We start from the raw sequence: 22,175 nt of genomic DNA, 5'->3' as shown, positions 1-22,175 counted from the left end.
TGCTGGCCTTGCCAGCTAAATGCAAACTGTTTCTGGTGGTCCTTGCTGACAGCAATTGAGAAAAAAGCATTTGCCAGATCAATAGCTGCATACCAGGTACCAGGGGATGTGTTGATTTGCTCAAGCAATGATACCACATCTGGGACAGCAGCTGCAATTGGAGTCACCACCTGGTTAAGCTTACGATAATCCACAGTCATCCTCCAAGACCCATCTGTTTTCTGCACAGGCCAAATAGGAGAGTTGAATGGGGATGTGGTGGGAATCACCACCCCTGCATCCTTCAAGTCCTTAAGAGTGGCATTAATCTCTGCAATCCCTCCAGGAATCCGGTATTGCTTCTGGTTCACTACTTTGCTAGGCAGAGGCAGCTCTAGTGGCTTCCACTTGGCCTTTCCCACCATAATAGCCCTCACTCCAGGAGTCAGGGAACCAATGTGAGGATTCTGCCAGTTGCTGAGTATGTCTATTCCAATTATGCATTCCGGCACTGGGGAAATAACCACAGAATGGGTCCGGGGACCCACTGGACCCACTGTGAGACGGACCTGGGCTAAAACTCCATCAATCATCTGACCTCCATAAGCCCCAACTCTGACTGGTGGACCAGAGTGACGTTTTGGGTCTCCGGGAATTAATGTCACTTCTGACCCAGTGTCTAATAATCCACAAAATATCTGATCATTTCCTTTTCCCCAATGCACAGTCACCCTGGTAAAAGGCCGTAGGTCCCCCTGGGGAAGGCTGGGAGGAAGATTAACAGTGTAAATTTTTGGCAGTGTGACAGGGTCCTTCTCCAAGGGTACCCGGCCTTCCCTTCATTCAAGAGGCTCTGGATCTGTAAACTGTCTCAAGTCTGGGAATTGATTAAGGGGCCGTGACTCTCTGTTTTTGTAATTCAAGGGAGATTTTTGTTCACGTGGCCTAGAATTCTTCTGCTTATATAGTTCAAACAAGAATTTAGTCGATTGCCCATCTATTTTACTACTTGGTACTCCATGATCCACTAGCCAACGCCATAAGTCTCTGCGAGTCATATTATTTTGATTGCTGCTTTGAGCCTGTTTTCCATTATGGTAGCCCTGTCCACCTTGTCTGTGGCGATTAACTGCAGCCACTTGGCTTCTGCTGACTCGGGACCCGATTATCCCCATTGTGTTTAAGGATTCCAGTTCAGTGACAGCAGTTCCTACAGTAATATCTGACCTACAGAGAAGGGCGACTACAGAGCTCTTCAGGGATGATGGAGCTAGTTTCACAAATTTATTCCTTACAGTCCTGGTAAAAGGTGTGTCCTCTGGACATTCCAGGGCTGTGTGAGCAGGTTTTCCATGATAAATCCACTCTAACATTCCAATCTCTCTAAGCCTTTGAATCCCCTCCTCCACATTATACCAGGGCAGTTCTGGCATTTCAACTTCTGGTAATGCCGGCCACCTTTTGATCCATGTTTCAGCCAGCCACCCAAACAAACTGTTAACACCCTTTCTAACCCCTCGAGCTACAACATTGAATGCAGAATCTCTGCTTAGTGGGCCCATATCAGTAAATTCAGCCTGATCCAACCTTATATTCCTTCCACCATTATCCCACACTCTCAATATCCATTCCCACACATATTCCCCTGGTTTCTGTCTGTATAAGTTGGAAAACTCATACAGTTCTTTTGGAGTATAGCGTACTTCCTCATGGGTCACACTTTGTACCTCACCCTTTGGGGCTTGTTGGGACTTGAGCCTAGTTATAGGTCTTGAAGCAAAAACTGGTGGTGGGGGTGGGTCATGAAAAGAGTTAGAATTATCTCTCAAGCCATTCACCTCAGGGCACTCTGTTGCATTTTCATCTCTTAAAACAGGATTAGTCTCTCCAGACGAAAGAGTGAGGGCTGCTTCCTCAGGGGAGGTGATTACAAGATTAGCAGGCATTGAAGGGTCAATCTCCTTAGGTGGGAGTTGCGTGGCAGGCTCCTTAGGGCAGACTGGAGGCAGAGAAGCTGTTTCCCCAGGACAGCCCTCTATAGGTAAATCTAACAATGACCCAGCAGAATCCAGGGTTCCAATGTCCTCACTGTCATTATTATCAATCCATATGTCTCCATCCCAAGTTTCTGGGTCCCATTCTTTTCCAATCAATGCTTTTACTTTAACAGCAGACACCCTGAGAGGTTGAGATTTTAGTTTACGCTGTAAATGTGCTACTCGCACAATAAGAGACTGCGTCTGATTTTCAGAAACCTCCAGTCTGCGGGCACAGGAAATAAGATTTTCTTTCAGGGCACAGATGGAACTCTTTACATCTGTCATACGGCATTCAAGTTTTGAATTTGAAGCCTTTAGCTCATCCCTTTCTCTTACAACTGTATCCAAAGTATCTAAGAGCAGGCAGCCAACATCATTATACTTCTTAATACTGCAAAACTCTGTGAAAGTGTCGAAAACGCTGTCACCCAGAGCCTCGCTTCGTACTAGAGCACAATTAGGAGAATCAAATGGTGCTATTTTGCGTATTTCCTTTGCCAACTCCTGCCATGGACTCTTAGTACCCTCTTGATTATTGGAAATAGAGTCATTAGTGCCTCTGAATCTAATCAGAGTAGAAAACAAGTTGTAAAAGCCCATTTTAAGATTCCGTTTCTCAAGAACCACTCTCGGTACCAAGTTGTATTAGTTAGGGTTCTCCTTGGAAACAGAATCAATGAGAGATGTCTCTTATTATCAAATTGTAAAAGTGACTCACGCAACTGCGGGAGCGCATCAGTCCAAATTCTGCAGAGCCGTCAACAAGCTGTCAACTCCAAGGAAGACGTCCGACGAACTCCTCGGGAAACGAACCGACAACTTTGACGAACTCCTCAGGAAACGACCCGGCAACTTTGAAGAACTCCTCAGGAAATGAGCTGGCAACTTCGACGAGCTCCCCAGGAAAAGCTTCACTGAGCAGCTGAAGAAGAAGTGAAGGTTCTCTAACCGTCCGGCTTATAAGCCTCCAACTGATCACCCGGACCAAATCCAGCCAATTGCATTCTCTCACTGTGGAAGCACGCCCCTTGATGAGTCATCAGTCAGCTGCAGTCAATTGACTGATGATCCAACAAACCAACCAGCCTCAAATAGCCTCACAGGAATCGTCAGGCCAGTGCCCGCTTGACCAGACAGCTAGGCCACCTAGCCAAGTTGACACATGAACCCAACCATCACAGGTGGTAATTTCTTTTCACCTTTTCTCTTCTGCAACTCAATAGACTAAAGTTCTAAGGACAAGCTTTAACCTGCAGGTCATAATCATATATGTTATAAAGATTAATCAACAAGGCATATGATATAAGCTGTTTATCATATTTCTGTTTCAAATAAAATGAAACCTTCTTATATAATTACAGATATTATGGTTCAATCATCACCTTTTACATAGTAAAAGACCCAAACAACATAAACAATGCTATGTATAGTACCATATGAATACAAATTTTAGATTTATTATGAGCACAGGCTTTACAATTACCATCTGTAAATAAAATAATACATCAGAAAATAAATTAAATATTCAAAAACAGAATTTAATTAATATAATGGAATACAAAGAGACATTACAAATCATGGTCTCAAGCATTTTGTTCAGTATTTATAAAAATGTTAACCTTATATTAAGTTTTAAAAAGCATATCATATGTACAGCTAAATGAGCCTAACTAAAATGTATACATTTTATATGCATCTACCAATATATATATCTATTTACCATGTATTAGTATCTCAAAGGTTATATACCCAAATGTAAAATGAGAAGAGTGGTGACCCATTGGATTATGAAATATTCTGAGAAATTAAAATGAGGATTTCTTTAGTGTTTTAGGATGTTCATTTTTATGTTATTACACTTTTTACTAATATATAGTATAAATATTTTCCAGAAGATTCATTCATCTTACAATCTGAAAATATTTTAGTATGCCTATGTGATTAAAAAAACTATCTGCTAATAGGTCACCTTATTTCCAAATTGTATGACAGTGGTCAAAAATGTATTGTTATATCACTTTGGTTAGCATTAAAAATCAATGCTCATCAAAAAGGGGATGCAAAATGAGATGACATAGTTTCAGTGGCTGAGAGATTTCAAATGGACCGAGAGGTCACTCTGGTGGACATTTTATGCACTATATAGATAACACTTTTTAGGTTTTAATATATTGGAATAGCTAGAAGTAAACACCTGAAACTACCAAACTCCAACCCAGTAGCCTTGACTCTTGAAAACAATTGTATAACAATGGAGCTTACAAGGGGTGACAGTATGATTGTGAAAACCCTGTGGATCACACTCCTTTTATCTAGTATGTGGATGGATGGGTAGAAAAGTGGGGACAAAAACCAAATGAAGAATAGGGTGGGATGGGGGGGATGATTTGGGTGTTCTTTTTTACTTTCATTTTTTATTCTTATTCTGGTTCTTTCTGATGTAAGGAAAATGTTCAGAAGTAGATTGTGGTGGTGAATGCATAACTATATGATGGTACTGTGAACAGTTGATTGTACACCATGGATGACTGTATGGTATGTGAATATATTTCAATAAAACTGAATTTAATTTAAAAAAAAACAATGGTCATATCTGTAAAACTGATATACGCTTAATTTGACAAATCAACATAATCCATACCTATGTTGGTATAATAATAGTTAACACAACATTGTTTTAAAAATTAAATGTGACAATGCACATAAAGTACCTAGTATACTACCTAGCACTTAGTAAGCACTCAATAATAGTGCTTAAATTCTTCATAATAAAAAATATGTTGTTATTTTGTCTGTTTTACCAAAGAAAGTCATATTAGTAAATAAATCTACCTGTTTTAAAAATTAGGACAAATTTAGTTAAATAATGTTAAACCAAGAGTTAATGAAATTATTAAACCATATAGTAAATATCATACCTTGTGTTTACAGATACTTTGGAGCCCGATGTTTATTTCACCAGTCGTTCCTATGCCCATCTGAAGGTATTTTAGATGACATCTTTTTTATTTCATAGAGATTCTACTTTAAAGAAATAAATGTACAGTTATATTAATCCAGAATAAAAAATGCATTGTAAACCCCACTTCCCTGTTCTTTATTTCCAAGTTATTTTGTAAGCCATGTCTGCAACTCTTTGAAAAACAATTAGGTTATAGAAGAAAACCATGACCTTCTTTAATAAAATAAAACCTGCAATAGCAATGGAGTGAAAATTTCTTAGGGGTAATTGTGAGTGTACATCAATGTTTCAAACTATTTCCTGAAATTTATTTTCCTTTGGTGTTTCTTGATAATTACTACAGAGAACACCATATTGCCAGGAGTGGGGATGGAGGTTGGAAGGGAGACAAATAGAAAACCTCCCTAATAGCCACAAAACTAATCTGTGAATATCTTGCAGCACTATTGACTTTACGAAATGTTAGGGTAGTGGTTTCAATTTGTTATTTTTTTTAATTGTGGATCAACATCGATCTCCTCCAGGTGAAGCAGAATTTCAGAATTCTGGGATCCACCTTCTCAAAGATGTTCTTTGGAACCCCTGGGGGTTTAACTAAACAGCGTTTTGAAAAGACCTGAATTAGGGGATAACTGAAGGGAAATAAACAGAGAGAGAGACATGAATCTAGATAATATGGTTTATAGGGGGAAGTTTGCTTGTTTTCAACTTGAGGTCTTCTACAGAGAAGCCTCTGTGCAAAATTCATAACATACATCCATGAAGCAAAAACTCTAACTTATGTCATGGGAAAGAGCCCGTACATAATCCTAGATTCCTGAAGTTCTAAACTCAGTAAATCAAAGTCAACAATGTAGTATCTGGCCCATATTTGGCCTTCTTTCTAGATTCTAGATTCTACTTTCTAGACTGAGATCTTAACTATTCATCAAGCATTGATACAAGTAAGACCCACTTTGAGGAAAACTTCAGCAAAACCTTACTGGAATACATTGTCATACTCCAACATAACATACGAATATCAGAAATGTTTTCATAACACAAATTCCCCATCCCCTCAAAAGTCTAGTTCCTGATTTTGTTTGGCCCCCATTCTGGTATATTGAGTCTAACAGACAAACAGAAGAGTGATTTTGTAAAATCACCCTATCTCCATTTACTAAGGAAAGGCACTATTGTGTCCCCATTCCAATTTTACAACATTCCATACAATCTAAAGAATGTCAGCTAGTGATTCCATGTGGAAATATCAAATTATTTTTATGCTATTAGAGCTTTTCCATTTGAATATTTCCAGCGTAATGGACCATCACAAGAAGATGGCATGAATATATTAAATAGGAATGTGAATAAATATTTAGAGACATTTTCCCAGTTAAGTAGTACAGAGAGTACTTAAAATTACAGTGCACAACCCAATTTTAATTTTTCTACCTCACACATTCTAATAGCACTCTTTTCTACTCCAGAATTTGGATGTCTTATCAAATGCAAACATGTTCTTTTCATCGACATTAATTTCAATAATTAGAACTTTTAGGATAAAAATTGAACTTTTCCAATCTAGAACAGGGAATCTGGAAAAAAACAAAACCTTAGCTGATATTTTTCAATGTAAAATATCTACTTTTCTTGTCATGGTAAAGGAAAGAAACATTGATAGATTTTAGTAACATTTAATAAATAATTACTATCACTGCCTTTTCCATAAAAATTTATTATAAAAAGTGTTTTATCACATTCAAGAGACATGTAAATAATTCTATGCAATGCCATTTATAAATGCTTTATAGCAGGTTGATAGAGCATTATTTAGAGCCTGCTTCAAACCTGGAAAAAGGTAAAAGCAAGCCTAATAATGACTGAATCTTAAATGTCTGTGTTCTCATTAATCAGGTTTCTTAAATCATTTCTAGATGTTACTTCAATTTAAAATGCAACTGCCATTTCTTATCCAATTTTGCCCTCAAGTAGGAATACAGCAAATTTACAGCACTCAACTCACAGTAATACCATGGCATAAAATTGTTAGGTTCAGTGGTAGCAAAACAGTTCCAGAAAATTACCTGTCATAAAAGACTAGAATATTCTGTTATAAATTTTAGACAGATTCTAAATAAAGAATGTAGTAGGAGAGAGTTTATGACAGATGTTTTTAGATAAACTTTCCAAATTAATTTACTGATACTAATCCTAAGTTAGAAATGAATGCCATATATCGTTGGAAAATTAGAAATTTCCATATGTGGCATTTTTCATCTCTCCAGTCTCTTGATGGAAATTTCATTGCATATCCATGGAATGTAACAACCAACTCCAAAAGTTAAAATGGGGAGAAAAATCCCAAACCAGCCGCTCTTGGAGGTAAGGAGTCAAGAAGTCCTAGCTGACTTTGGAGAATGGTGGATAAGTAGAGCACATGGGGAGATTCCTTAAAAGTTGATACCTTCTTAGCCAATGGTCAGAAATTAGTCAGAAGTTGGATTTAATGGAATTTAAAAATACATTTTTTATTTTCAAACCTCTTCTCCTTTATACCCTTGATCTGCTCTTTTAGGGAACTAAACTATTGGCTAAATTCTTGAACACATGCAATCAGAAATGTTACTTTCAAATAAAATGGAAAAATACATTTTATATACATTGGGGTAAAGCAAAATAAATAAATAAATAAATAAATAAAATAATAAGGAAACTCCTACAGTGAACACTAATCCAAAATTTGACAAAATAAATTTCACACGTAGAAATATCTATTTAATCCTGTAATTGTTACTGTTTTGTAAATAGGAGAGACTGGTCTAGCCAATGTGTCCAAGCCTTATGAGTTCTTCCTGGGTTATCTTCTTACCATTAATTCCTTTCTCCTCACACCACTCTCTCTGCTCAGATTTGCTCTTCCTGCCTCCAGACTGCCCCTCTCCTCTCCAATTTGTCTTATAGACTTCTGCAGGATTCTTTCCCTAAACCTCACTCTGGCTGTGTCACTCTTTCAAGGACTTGCTCTTCCTTACATTAGCATTTTTCAGCTGAAATCCTCAGAACACATATGTCTTGGGAGATGTTATGTGGTGTTTGATGAAAAAAATAATCTGTGATCAAATGCACTTGGGAAATGCAGGGTTGAACAGAGTAAAGCCAGATTCTCTACTTCTCATAAACAGTGGTACCCCAAAACACAATGGCAATTTCCAGGTTAGAGCTAAGATATGAAGAACTTCTCAAAATTTATTTGTCTGTCAGAATCATTTTTTGCAGAACACCTTTCAACACTTCTAAGGGCATTTAAGAACACTTTTGAGATACCGGTCTACACTGTAATGACTCAATCCTAAAGCTGATATTCAGTGAGCTTCACAATAGAGTCCCAACCACCACTCTAGCCTTTTCTCCCACCTTTTCTTCAGTGTACCCTATATCTCAACCAATAAGGTTGTTACTGTTTGCTCCAATAGAACCTGTAGTTTCCTCCCTCGCCAGTTCATACTTACAGATTTATGTGCCAAAATGATTACTCTTGGGGCAGAACCTATATGTTGGCTCACTCAATAGCTACTCCAATTCCCTCTCCCTCACCTTCCTCAATTATTGAGGCTAGAAAGGGAAATATTTGAATCCCCAGTATCCCCCCCACCCTTTGCAACTAAGGTGGCCATGTGATAACTTCTACAGAAAAGTCCTTGGGGAAGGATTCAGCCCCCAAAATAAAAATCCAAATCATTATGAGGAGAAGAATGTTCCCTTTTTTATTTTAGACTTTCCCTGTCCTATAGGGAAAATGGGGAGACATGATGCTCCTCACCACCCTCACCATGCAGGCAGGAAAATCAAAGAAGCTGGGGTGCTTGGTGAGATTATTGAGCCCTCCATACCATGGATTGCCTATTCCTAGATTTTTCATATGTACAAGTCACATACAATTAATCCTGCCGAGACAGGTGGCATTTCTTCCATTCTACTCTTGAACTATTTCAATATTTTGAGTAACTTAACTCCCTTAATATTTACCTATATAATTAAAGGTAATATAGTTGTAATATACGACTTGCAAATTTATTATAAAATACTTAAGAGAAAGGATGGCTTCTCAGATTTCTTTTTACTTCACAGCACATAATAACCAAAATATTTTATCAAAATATGTCCATTATGTTACTAAATTTGGGGTTCATAACCATCTTGAAAGATGTCATCTAATATTGTTTTCTCCAATAGTTCTTTTTGCTGAATCCTCTGCCACAGCCAACAGACAATGCTGCCATTATCCTACTGCATAATGAACCTGGAGGCAATCATTGCAGATATTTTCAATAAGGGAGGCTTAGTACATAAGTTGGTTTCTTTGAGGAAACAAATTAGGGCTTTGGAGTCTGGTACTCAAAGGGTCAACTTAGAGTTTGGTTTTTGTTCAAACCATAACTTCTCTCTGCTCTTGGAACTAGCCTCTTGACAGAGAGATAGGCAAGCCTAAAATGTTCATTGGGGATTCTAGAGAGAAAGAGCCAGAAAAGACTGATGCTGATGTTTGCAATAAACTTTGAAGAATTCAGTGAATGTTCCATTTATCCCATGATAACCTTTTGACAATCTTAGAGGAGAGTCTCCTTTATGGTAATGAATTCTGAAGGCATCCTTATGTCTGCCTAAGATTCACTACATGGCATGGACAGAGCCAAGCCTATATTTAGTGCCTTTGCTACACACACACACACACACAAACAAACATGCACACATTCATAAATGCACACACACAGACACATAGATTCATAAATATACACATAAAGATACACACCTTCATAAATACATAGAGACACATATATTCATAAATATATATTCACAGAAATATACATTTATAAATCAAACACACACACACTCATAGAAACTCTGAACTAATCCTTATGTATCTTGAATATGCCAGATATTCTAGGTAAAATGGAGAAAAGAAATGATCACAGTGTTTTCATCATAAGCTTTATAATGAGAAGTTTCTGTTGTCTCACCATTGAAATAAGGAACACCAGGAATGATGGCAACTACTTTGCTTTTAAACAGGATAGAGAAGCCCCTGACCTCAGACCTGGTAACAACTACTGTTTTAAAAGAATGCCATGCACTACCCTCTCCCAGGTGATCTTCGTGAGCCACCTACACTGGCATTTATTTAGTTCCATAAATGCTGCACCCTATTTCTTCCTGATTCAGGGACTTTGTCCATGCTGTTCCTTCCTTCCACCTAGTTAACTGTTACCCTCTTCTGGATTCCAGGGTAAAGGTCTCTGCCTTAGGGAACCCTTGCCTGGAACAAGTGCTAGGTTAGCTCCTCCTTTTATAGCCTTTTGTGACCCTCAGTATATTTCTTTTATTGTTCTCATCACAGACTGCAATTGTACATTTATTTGTGTGATAATTTAATGACAGGTTGTCTCCTCTAGTAGGCTGCTAACTAAGGGAACAGGAATTGTATCTAATTTATACAGTATTCTCTCCCCTGCCTCTAGTAGAGTCACTGGCACACAGTTGGTGAACAAAAAATATTTACTTGAAGGAAGATTATCTTTGTAAGATCAGAAGGCATAAAGCATCACTGCTTTGTATCAGAATGCATTTTGCTGCAGAAAAGCAAGCTGAATATGGCCCGAACAATAAAGGAAACTTACTGGCTTATGTAGCTAGAAAGTCCAGAGGTGGGGTGAATTTCAAGGATGGTTTGATTCAACAGATCAATGGGGTTTACAAGAAAGCGTAAACCTGCTCTCCTCCATGGTTACAAGCTGGCTGCCAACAACTCCAGAGGCTACCTGTTTTCTTGTCCACATTCAGGGGAAAAAAGTTCTGCCACAGTGAAAGAAAGGTACCTAGAAGTTCATGGTGACTGGGTTGGCTTATATCACATACCAGCACTTCACCAATGACTGTGGCCAAAGAGAATAGAATATGCTGACAGACCTAAGTCAATGTGGGATTGCTTTTGGGGGCTGATGATCCCATAAGCAGATGGATTCCTGAGGAAAAATCTTGGTAATCTGAAGAAAGGGAAGAAATACATGGATAATTAATAGGCAGCCAATTGAAATGTGCTGTATTTATGCTATGTAGCACTGTGGCCCATGTTGAGGTATAACACATGAGGAGGGTTACAGATCAGCAATAAGATACTTAATGGAGAGAAAAGAGCTTAATGGATGCACGCTGACAACACAGAGTTGGTATAGGTATACCACACATTTGCATAACTTTTCATTGGACCCTGGGTTCCCTCTATCATACAGAGCTTCCCGTGGTACTCCCACTCAATTTAACTACTGTCAGAATTGAAAAAACAATGAAATTCTTGCTATTCTACTGCCCTTTTATACTCAGGCTTACCTCACACTCCTAGAAGGCCTAACACAACAATTTATACATTTCTGGTTAAAAGATGCCTCAGCATACCAGTATTCTGAAAAAACAGTCTCCCCATAGTCTAACTCTAAGGACTATTATCACAAATCCATCTCTTTAACAGATATTAGCACTTCAACAATGTGACTATTGGTGAATGTGATATAAGATTTAACATTTTCCCTCAGCTCAGGAGTGATGACAAACTCAGAAGTCTGCACAGTCTAGAGAATTGTGACAGGGAACCTCCAAAGCAGAAGAGGAATCAACTGCAGTATAAACTTACTAGCCTTGAAAGAGCAAAGCAACAGTCTCTGCTTTCCTTCTCTTACTGTAGAGTTCCTGTGACAGACATGAATATCAGGCCATAAATTCAAGTGTGCCAGAATTTCTGATTTATTTATTGCTTTAGAGCTCTTTAATTTCTGGTATGATCTCCCATTCAACCATTGTGCCATTTGCCCCAGCACATCCATTTTCACCTCTTCCTGCTTGGCTTTTTGCTAGAGAAGGCTGACCTCCGTGGACTGCATACCCAAGCCAAGATGAGTTGTTCTCTGAGTCCAGTGGGTTTGGCCAGTAAAATAATAAGGCAGGAAGTAGTCAACTCCCTCCCCTTTCCTACTTCCTTCCGGCTGGGCAAAGTGGTAAACAGGGTACAGGAACTTCCTTCTAAACTGGTTATGCTTTCTGTTATGTTGAATTGTAGGGCAATCTGGGAGTTTCCCAGGTGAGGAGGGTTCAGGTAGGCTGGTGCCAAGCAGAGCGCAGAGGTGGGGGTGGGTGGGGGGTGGGTGGCATGGCAGTATTCTACCTGGAAGTTAGGGACAGCAGCAAATTATCAAGTGGTCCAGAAGTATTTCCAAATAATTTTGGCTGAATCAGTACTTACTGGCTGAACATCAGCCCTAGTTCTGCTCTAATCCACTGAGCTGCCTGTGGGAATAAGTATGAGGCTCCTGCTGAACTATCCCATGGCCTTAATGAGACACTCTGACCTCATAGAATTATAACCAAATCTATGTTTGTAAAACTAGAAGAAAACTTTGTGTAATTTCAATGAACAATGTAACTACTTTGAACTGCAGTTTCTTCAACTGAAAGCGGGGGCAATACCTACATTGTAGGGTAACTCCAAAGGATAAACTCAGAATGGGTAATACGCTAGACACTGAATGACACCTTGTTTGAGAATGGTATTGGACCAACCTATGATCTAAATGAGACAACTGACATGTGTGTGCACACATATATATATTTTAAAAAGCAATATTTCAAGTGTATACTTGCTATGGCAATATGGCAATTGATACTTTCCAAACAATTTGAAATGCTTTCTCTCATTTTATTCTGTTTTAACTCATTGTCTCCACAGAAAAATCAGAATGGATTGGTCACCTTGTTCTTACCAGATAAAATCTTTCCAGGTGGTAAGTTTAACCCTAGCCCAATCCAGCCCTCCACATTCTCAACATTTGCACTTTTGCTGTGCTGGCTTTCCCCTCCTCCTAAGCCAAAGAAGAAAATGCTTTCTTTTAGATTTTGAAAAGCCTTTAAATAGGCAAGAAAAATATTTTTATATTGAAATGAACCATCTGGCCAATGTATCCTGTTCTATATCTGACATCCGGCAGTTACTATAATATTTATTTATTGGATTCTTCATTCAGGAAAATGGTATTGCAACTATAAATTGCCACGAATAGACAGCAACTGCTCTTAACTGTTTCTTTTCCTTCTTCAATGAAGAAAAAAATCTGTTTAAGAGCTAGAATTAAGAAATGAGCATGAAAATTAAACCAATGATTAAGAAATCTAGTTTCAAACCTTCAATCTTTCACTAATTTTGTAATCACCATCACTTCACTCAGTTTCCTTTCTGGTTAAATGAAGGATTGGGCAAGGTGATCTTAAAGAAACCCTCCATATTTCAAATTCAATTATTCTATCTTGAGATTTCTAAGGTATTTTTAGCATAAAATAACAATATAAAATACTCAGCAATTGCATGTCAAACAATGTACATTTAATAATCACAACCCTAATTTGAAGATAAGAAACACACCTAGTGAGCTAATGTCCCTAACTCAAGACTTTATAAGTAGTGAGAGAGTGTCTTGGTTTGCTAGGTTGTTATGACAAATCTCACACAATGGGATGACTTAAACAATGAGAATTTATTGGCTCCCTGTTCTGAGGCTAGAAGTCCAAACTTGAGGCATCAGCAAAGCCATGCTTTCTCTACAAAGTCTGTAACATTCTGGTTTTGGCTTGCCAGCAGTCCTTGAGGTTCCTTGGCTCGCATCTCTGCCTTGCATCACATGGAAATGTCCTCTCCTTTCTCTTCTGGGTTCCATTGACTCTGGCTTCTGGCTCCTCCCCTTGGCTTTCTCTTACTATGTCTGAATTTCTTCAGCTTACAAAGGACTCCAGTAATCCAAATTAAGACCCAACCACATTCAGTTGGGAAGCATCTTAAATAAAAATGGCATTTTAAAGAGATTCTATTTATAATAGGTTCGCACCCACAGGAATTCAGATTAAGATTAAGAACTGTCTAAACTGGGGTACATAATTCAATCTAGTACAGAGAATCATGGCTTGGAACACACATTTTTAATTCAAATCACATGATCCAGTGACTATTCATTTTTTATTGTGATTTTCCAAAATAAATTAGAAGCTTAAATGACTGAAAAAAATTAAGGTTTCTCAAGCAGTCAGTCAGTAATTAAATAAGCAACAATTTTAACAAATCTGGAAGACTGATATGTATTCAAAAAGTGTCAGTTAAGAAATGTGGAAATTTTTTAATCCATTTATAAATAAATTATATATATATATATATATATATATGTGCCAGTTTAAATGTATTATGCCCCCCAAACGCCATTATCTTTGATGTAATCTTGTGTGGGCAGACCTATCAGTGTTGATTCGATTGTAATTCTTTGAGTGTTTCCGTGGAATGTGCCCCACCCAACTGTGGGTGATAACTCTGATGAGATAATTTCCATGGAGGTGTGGCCTCACCCATTCAGGGTGGGCCTTGATCAGTGGAGCCATATAAATGGGCTGACAAACAGAGGGAACTCAGTGCAGCTATGAGTGACATTTTGAAGAGGAGCTACAGCCAAGAGGGACACTTTGAAGAAAGCACAGGAGCTGTAGATGAGAGACAGTTTGAAGACAGCCATTGGAAGCAGATTCTTTCTCCGGAGAAGCTAAGAGAGGACAAATATCCCAAGTGCAACTAAGAGTGACGTTTTTGAGGAACTGCAGCCTAGAGAGGAACATCCTGGGAGAAAGCCATTTTGGAACCAGAACTTTGGAGCAGATGCCAGCCATGTGCCTTCCCAGCTAACAGAGGTTTTCCAGACACCATTGGCCATCCTCCAGTGAAGGTACCCGATTGTTGAGGTGTTACCTTGGACACTTTATGGACTTAAGACTGTAATTGTGTAACCAAATAAACCCCCTTTTATAAAAGCCAATCCATTTCTGGTGTTTTGCATTCTGGCAGCATTAGCAAACTAGAACAATATATATCTGCATTTCTAAGGAACAGAACAATAACAGCTACAAGAAAGAACATACCCTTCTCCTTGGATGGAACCAGGGAATGCTTTACTCTAGGAAAATCTCAAGAGTGTGGCACTTGCTGCCTATTTCCCTGCTGTGTTTCTCTGGCAGGTGTTACTTTGTCTGTTGCTTGTGAAATTCAATAGATGATTGGCTCATATCCTCAAATCTTTATACACGTTTATTTTTCTAGTCAGTGGATTGCTTTACTGCCTTAGATGAAACTGCTGACTCTGAAATTTTTAATGGTAGGAGTTTCATAAAGATTCATATACGAGGGGTATTTTGAATTGTTTTATACATAGAAAAGCCTAAAAATATAAAATAATCTTCAGCACATACCTAAAAATTATGTATTTTAAATTAATTTTTGTAAAAAGAAATGACCAAAGCCATCTCTATGGCAGTATTGTGAAGAGGAATGGAATGGTATCTACAAAACTTTTTTAAAAGTGTGAAATGATATTGCTCTTGGTTTAGTTATTACTCTCATTTATAAAGTCTTGAAAAGAAATAGCTTTCTAAGCCTATGTTTCCTTTCATACTAAGTGTTGAGAATTGAATCTTGTCCCCCACAAAACATGTTCAAGTCCCAACCCTCAGTCCTGTGGGTGTGGACTTATTTGTAAATGGGATTTTCAAAGATCCTATTAAGATGAGGCAAAATTGAATCAGGGCAGGCCTTAATCCAATTTGACTGAAATCCTTATAAACAGAGGAAATCCAGATGCAGTCACTCAGTAGGAGCCAAAAGCGGAGACAGAAACGGATCACCATGTGATGGAGGTGAAGGTTTAGCTCTGCATTGCAGCAATCCACCACCAGAATACCACAGACTTTGGAGAAAACTTTATCCTGCCATCACCTTTGATTTAGGACTTTTAGCACCCAAAACTGTGAGACAATTGATTCCTGTTTTTTAAGCCAACCAGTTTGTGCTATTTTTCACAGCAGCCCTGGAAAACTAGGCACCAAAGAATGCTTGTCTATATAGAAGTGCTGTAAAAATGAATTTTCTTTTTTTGGAGTTGTAGACCGTCAGCAGCAAAAGCATCAGTAACTAGAAATGACACGTCATTTCTATTTGGATATGGTCTGAAGCCAGTCCTTTTGATTCATTGACATTAAAGCTCAGCATACTCTTTTCCCTGGATAAAATACCAGAAAAAAATCACAACCAACTGATCAAGATAAACCTTTACTGTCAATATAACAGTCTCAGTTTCCCTGACTACTAGGCACTTCAAAACCATTATACCTAAGAATAGCTCAACAAGAATATTGTCATTTCTGACCATCCTCTTACAGGAGAATTTGTTCCTAACATTAATAAATATCACATACAGTGTTCATCTAAACGGTGAGATACATTTTTAGAACATTGATCTCAGGAAATGCACTTTCAAATGAAGATTATCAATCTCAATATACACAGTAGAACCACAACAACACCCGTGGTGATTATTTGGCTGTCAAGAACACCAAAAATAACATTCAAGCTCATTTTCCATACAGTTTCAGCCATCTTTAGAGAAAGAATTGTTAAAGTGTTGCACTTTTGTGTCTCTAAGATAATTTAAAAAAAAAATCCAAGCGAAATGACCACTATAAATAAGGCTACTAATCCTATCTATGGTTAAGTTAGCTTTTCATATCATGACAAAAATAAGCCCCTCTCCCCCCATCTAGAAGCCATTTACTTCTAGGTTAGAAGATTCTACCTGCCAAATTGCCTGTAAACAAAATAATAAACTGCCTGCCATAGAGTTATTTCGTATTAATATTCTTGGGCCACAACTTAGTGTATCAGTTTCTTGGACAAAATTAGCGCAATTCAGCATTCACTTCTTTTATCGTAACTGTGCCAGTTTGGATGTATTATGTCCCCCAAAATGCCATGTTCTTTGATGCAATCTTGTGGAGGCAGACATATTAGAGTTGATTAGGTTGGAACCCTTTGATTGAGTGTTTCCATGGAGATATGACAATCAACTGTGAGTGGAATGTTTGATTGGATAATTTCCATGGAGATATGGCCCACAACCACTCATGGTGGCTCTAAACTAAATCACTGGAGTCCTATATAAGAAGCTCAGATAGAAGGAGCTTGCTGCTGCAGCCTAGTGAGGAATGTCCTGGGAGAAAGCCCTTTTGAAACTAGAACTGTGGAGCAGATGCCAGCCATGTGCCTTCCCAGCTAACAGAGGTTTTCTGGATGCCACTGGCCATCTTCCAGTGAAGGTACCCGATTATTGATGACTTACCTTGTACACCTTATGGCCTTAAGACTGTAACTGTGTAACCAAATAAACCCCCTTTATAAAGGCCAAGCCATTTCTGGTGTTTTGCAAAACGGTAAAATTAGCAAACCGGAACAATAATTATAGAGCTCAAATGAACGTCAGAAACTTTTGCGTTGTTAAAATACATGCCAATGAGCAGCATTTTGTGAAAGAAAGAATTTCCTCTTTTAAAAATATTGTTTATACACATGTGTCTTAGTTTGCTAATGCTGCAGAATGCAAAACACCAGAGATGGATAGGCTTTCATAAAACGGGGGTTTATTTCACTACACAGTTACAGTCTTAAGGCCACAAAGCATCCAAGGTAACACCTCAGCAATCGGGTACTTTCACCAGAGGATGGCCAATGGCGTCCGGAAAGCCTCTGCTAGCTTGGAAGGCAGCTGGCATCTGCTCCAAAGCTCCGGCCTCAAAACGGCTTTCTCCCAGGACGTTCCTCTCTAGCAAGCTTGCTTCTCTTCAAAACATCACTCCCAGCTGCACTCTCTTTCCTCTTTGAGTCAGCTCATTTATATAGCTCCACCGATCAAGGCCCACCCCGAATGGGTGGGGCCAAGCCTCCATGGGAACATCTCATCAAAATTATCTCCCACAGCTGGGTGGGGCACACTCCAAGCAAATCTAACCAACACCAAAACTTCTGCCCCACACAAGACTACAAAGATAATGGCATTTGGGGGACACAATACACTCAAACCGGCACAACATGCATCTTACCTTTTACCCATGGTAGAAATCTTGGATTCATCCTTCACAGTTTCCTCTCCCTTAGAAGAAATTACCCTGATCATCTCAATTTACTAGGTAATGTTATGGAATCCATTCTGTTTTGAACAACAGCTGATGTGGTACATGTTAAGCATGTAGACTCTGGAAGAAAACATGCTAGGTTTGTATCCCAGCGCATCCTTCCTGAGATCTTTAGCAAATTGTGTAATCCCTCTGGGCCACAGTTTCTGATAAGTGGGTAGAATACTTTTCTTCCTATTGCTATGGTTGTTGTATTACATTACTTATTATGTAAAAAGCTAAAAATGTTTTTGGCATGTAGTAAGTGCTAAATTATATTAGCTATTGTTGTTGTCTCTATCATCATTGTCATAATTCTAAATCCTGTGGTGTCATGACTGGCCTGTTTCTGAATTAGTCCACATCAATTCCATCCTCCAAATAGCCTCTAGAGGCTGAGCCTACTTATAATAGTGCCTAAGAGTCTCCCCCAGAGAATCTCTTTCTTGCTCAGATGTGGCCCTCTCTCTCTAGCTAGGCCTACTCGGCAGGTAAACTCACTGCCCTCCCCTCTACGTGGGACATGACTCCTGGGGTGTAAATCTCCCTGGCAATGCAGGATATGACTCCCAGGAGTGAGCCTGGCCCTGGCATCATGGGATTGAGAAAGCCTTCTTGACCAAAAGGAGGAAGACATATGAAACAAAATCAAGTTTCAGTGGCTGAGAGATTTCAAATAGAGTCAAAAGGTCTTTCTGGAGGTGATTCTTATGCATCATACAGATATCCTTTTTCAGTTTTTAGCATATTGGAATAGCTAGACGGAAATACCTGAAACTGTCATAGTGCAACACAGTAGCCTTGATTTTTGAAGACAATTGTATAACTATGTAGCTTATATGGTATGACTGTGTGATTGTGAAAACCTTGTGGCTCACACTCCCTTTATCCACTGTATGGATGGATGAGTAGAAAAATGGGGACAAAAACTAAATGAAAAATAGGGTGGGATGGAGGGGATGGAATGATTTGGGTGTTCTTTTTTACTTTTATTTTTTACTCTTATTCTGATTCTTTCTGGTGTAAGGAAAATGTTCAAAAATTGATTGTGGTGATGAATGCACAACTATATGATGGTACTATGAACAGTTGATTGTATACCATGGATGATTGTATGTTATGAGAATATATCTCAATAAAACTGAATTTAAAAAATAGCCTCTAGAGTGATCAATCTAGATTGATTTGCATTAGAGTGCAAATCTGACTACATCATTGCTACACTTATAATCTTTCCATGGCTTCCCATCACTTGCAAGGCAAAAGTCAAAGGGTACTAATATGGTGAACAAGAGCCTCCATGATAGGATACATATTTCTTCAGCCCTGTTCCATGTCATCTGGCCTCTTACATTTCACTCTAGCAGCAGCCAACTATTTTTGGTTCCCGGGGTATGTCATATTGTATCTTGCCTTCATACAAGTGAAATGGTGTGTCCACCTTCATTTCTTCCATTGAGAGCTTTCTCTGGCCCCCAAGGCCTGTTTTCTTAGCTGCATGACAAACCAATAGTGCTGAGGAATCAACACCTCCAGCAGAAGCCCTCAATCAATGATTATAAAAACTCCAGCTCCCTTACCCTTTAGGAGGAATGACACCAAAATATATATTCTACACTATTCCCCAGAATTCCCTGGCAGGATAAAGCTTGGTACGCACAGTAACTACTTGAAAACAAACCTTTTATTGTCTGCCTTCTCTTCACCATCTCATCTCCTCACTGGCAGGTCCTGATGTCACCTCCCAAATAAACTACTTGTCCTTGAATCCCAGTGTAGGGTCTGCTTCTCAGGAAACCCAAACTAAGAACCTTCTGTATTAATCTTGGTAATTAACATTACCTGTCACAACAGCCAGATTCCCAATATCCCATCACCAAACACAATCAAAATTTGTTTCTCACTTTTGGGAAGTTTAACGAAGAGTGGGCAGTCCTGCATATTGTAGCCATACTATCTGGAACACACGGTTTCCAAGGTCATGTGAGCAGGCAGAAAGGGATGGAGGAAACACCTCAATATTAACTGCCTTAGCTCAGAAGTGACTTATGACACTCACTCCTTGTGCATTGGCCAGAACTAGTCACATGGCTAAACCTAACTGCAAAGTAGATTGTAAAATATAATGAAGCACATGGGATCATTGGTGAGAACTCTCTCCCCTACCTTACTTACCATTTTTCTGACAAAACGATGATAGCTCACTATGGCACAAGACCTCATCCCCATCTTACTGGACCAGGGATCTCTTTTATCTGTGCCTATAATGCCTTTTGCAGATCTCTATTCATTTTACCAATGTGATTTATGTTTTAATAGGTCAGGCTGCAGTACCACCCAGTGAGCAGCTTGAATAGAGATGTCCTACTCTTCTATTATTCTCAACACTTATAGAAAGTAAACTTCTTTTGTCAAGGAGCTATATTTTCCATATTAAAATTCTGAATTTTACTGATCAAATTCCATAAGCTTTTAAGTGTAAGTCCCATGGTTGTCAGATTGAAAATTAATAATTAGGAAGAAATCAGAAAGAAGCTCAAGACTTGGGTTTTATACATTTCTCTTTCATAGCAGCTGTCCAATTCCCTGGAGAAACTAAGAGGAAACACAACATTAAAATGGAGATTAAATTGAGTGGCTTTTACCTCTAACTTGCAGAGTAACAATTTTAAAAATGTTTACCCACATTTTATATCAAAAACTGTGGCTTATATTTTGCTGCTTTCTAGTAGACTTGAGTGATAACATAATTGGATAATTTTCTGATAACATACTTAAATATTAATTGTTTCTCTCCAATTTTTACCAACAATTATCAAATTATCAGGATTAACATAATTATCACAGTGAACTCCTTCATGGTATACAACCTTTTTGGAAGGCAAAGTGAAGCAATATACAAGCCATACATATAAAAGAGAAAAATCATACGTATGAAGAGAAAGAGAGTGGGGCTGAAGTGGTTTCTATTTGAAACAGTGTGGCAGACTTAAGACCTTGAATAATAATTCCAAGAAAAACAGCACAATGTTGGATAAAATATAAATATCTTTTTAAAATGTTATCACTGATCTGGCAAGAAATAAAGAACAAGTGAATAACCAAAAAAATGAAAACAGAAATCCCAAAATGCAAGAGAGAAATAAAGCCAGCCTTTGTGCTCAGAGCATCTGTAAACCTTGCTGATCTTGAGCCCAGCATTTGCTAATGCTATGAAAGGACAGGGACAGGAGCAGCGCCTATGGCTTGCCCCAAGGTTGGAATCTAACCCAACTCCCAGCATAAAGCTAGCACCCAAAAGGAATAGACCCTCCAAGTAATGGTAAATGAGAAATAAATCTGGCATACAAAGAGGACAGCAAGGAAACTTGCCTATTTTGGCACTGACCTTGTATAGAGGCAGGAAACAATCTCCCCTGAGAATATTTAAGCACAGGTCATCCTCAGGCAAGTTTGCTGCCAAAATTTGCATAACCAGAAACCACAAGAGGAGTATTTAAGATAAATGTTCTGGGTACCCAGATGACTGGGAGAAGCAAATGCAAATCTTTGGGAGAAACAACTTCAAGCTAGCTATCAATTTCCACAAATAGGAATCCAAGGAAAATGAGCTCACAGAAAAAATAAAACAAAACATAAGAAAACTAAAAATGCCACAAGAAACAAGTCACTGTAACCTAGAGGCAGGATCAGATGTGCAAAGACTTCTAATATTAGAAACATCAGACTCAGAATATAAAATAACTATGTTTATATATTTCAAAACATGAAATAGAGGTGTGAAAATTTTGAGAAGTAATAAGAAACTATAAAAAATAAAAAGGATATTTGAAACAGAATTACAAGAATTTGTAGAAAAGCACAATAAGTAGTTTAGTGGTGGGTTAAACAGCAAATTATGTAAGCTGGGAAGAAAAGAAATAAATTGGAGATAAATCTATAAAAACTCTCCAGAATGCAGCTCAAAGAGCTAAAGGTTTGGAAAATGTGGAAGAGATTAAATAAAGTATTCATGTACAAATATCTAGGATAAACACTAAAAGAAAAGACATACAGCATATTATATCCAAATAATAGAAGGGGAAAATGGAATAAAAAAGAAGAAAATCTAGCAATGCTACAGAAAGAGGAAAAATAGA

At 38.3% G+C, this 22,175-nt stretch overlaps 1 pseudogene; it reads left to right on the top strand.

The window, feature by feature from the left end:
• The window catches only part of LOC119522073, a 101,561-nt pseudogene that overhangs the window by 21,078 nt on the left and 58,308 nt on the right, over nt 1-22,175 (top strand).

The sequence above is a fragment of the Choloepus didactylus genome, chromosome X (genome assembly GCF_015220235.1).
Source record: "Choloepus didactylus isolate mChoDid1 chromosome X, mChoDid1.pri, whole genome shotgun sequence".
Lineage (NCBI taxonomy): Eukaryota > Metazoa > Chordata > Mammalia > Pilosa > Megalonychidae > Choloepus > Choloepus didactylus.
This window is presented reverse-complemented; position numbering and strand designations above follow the sequence as displayed.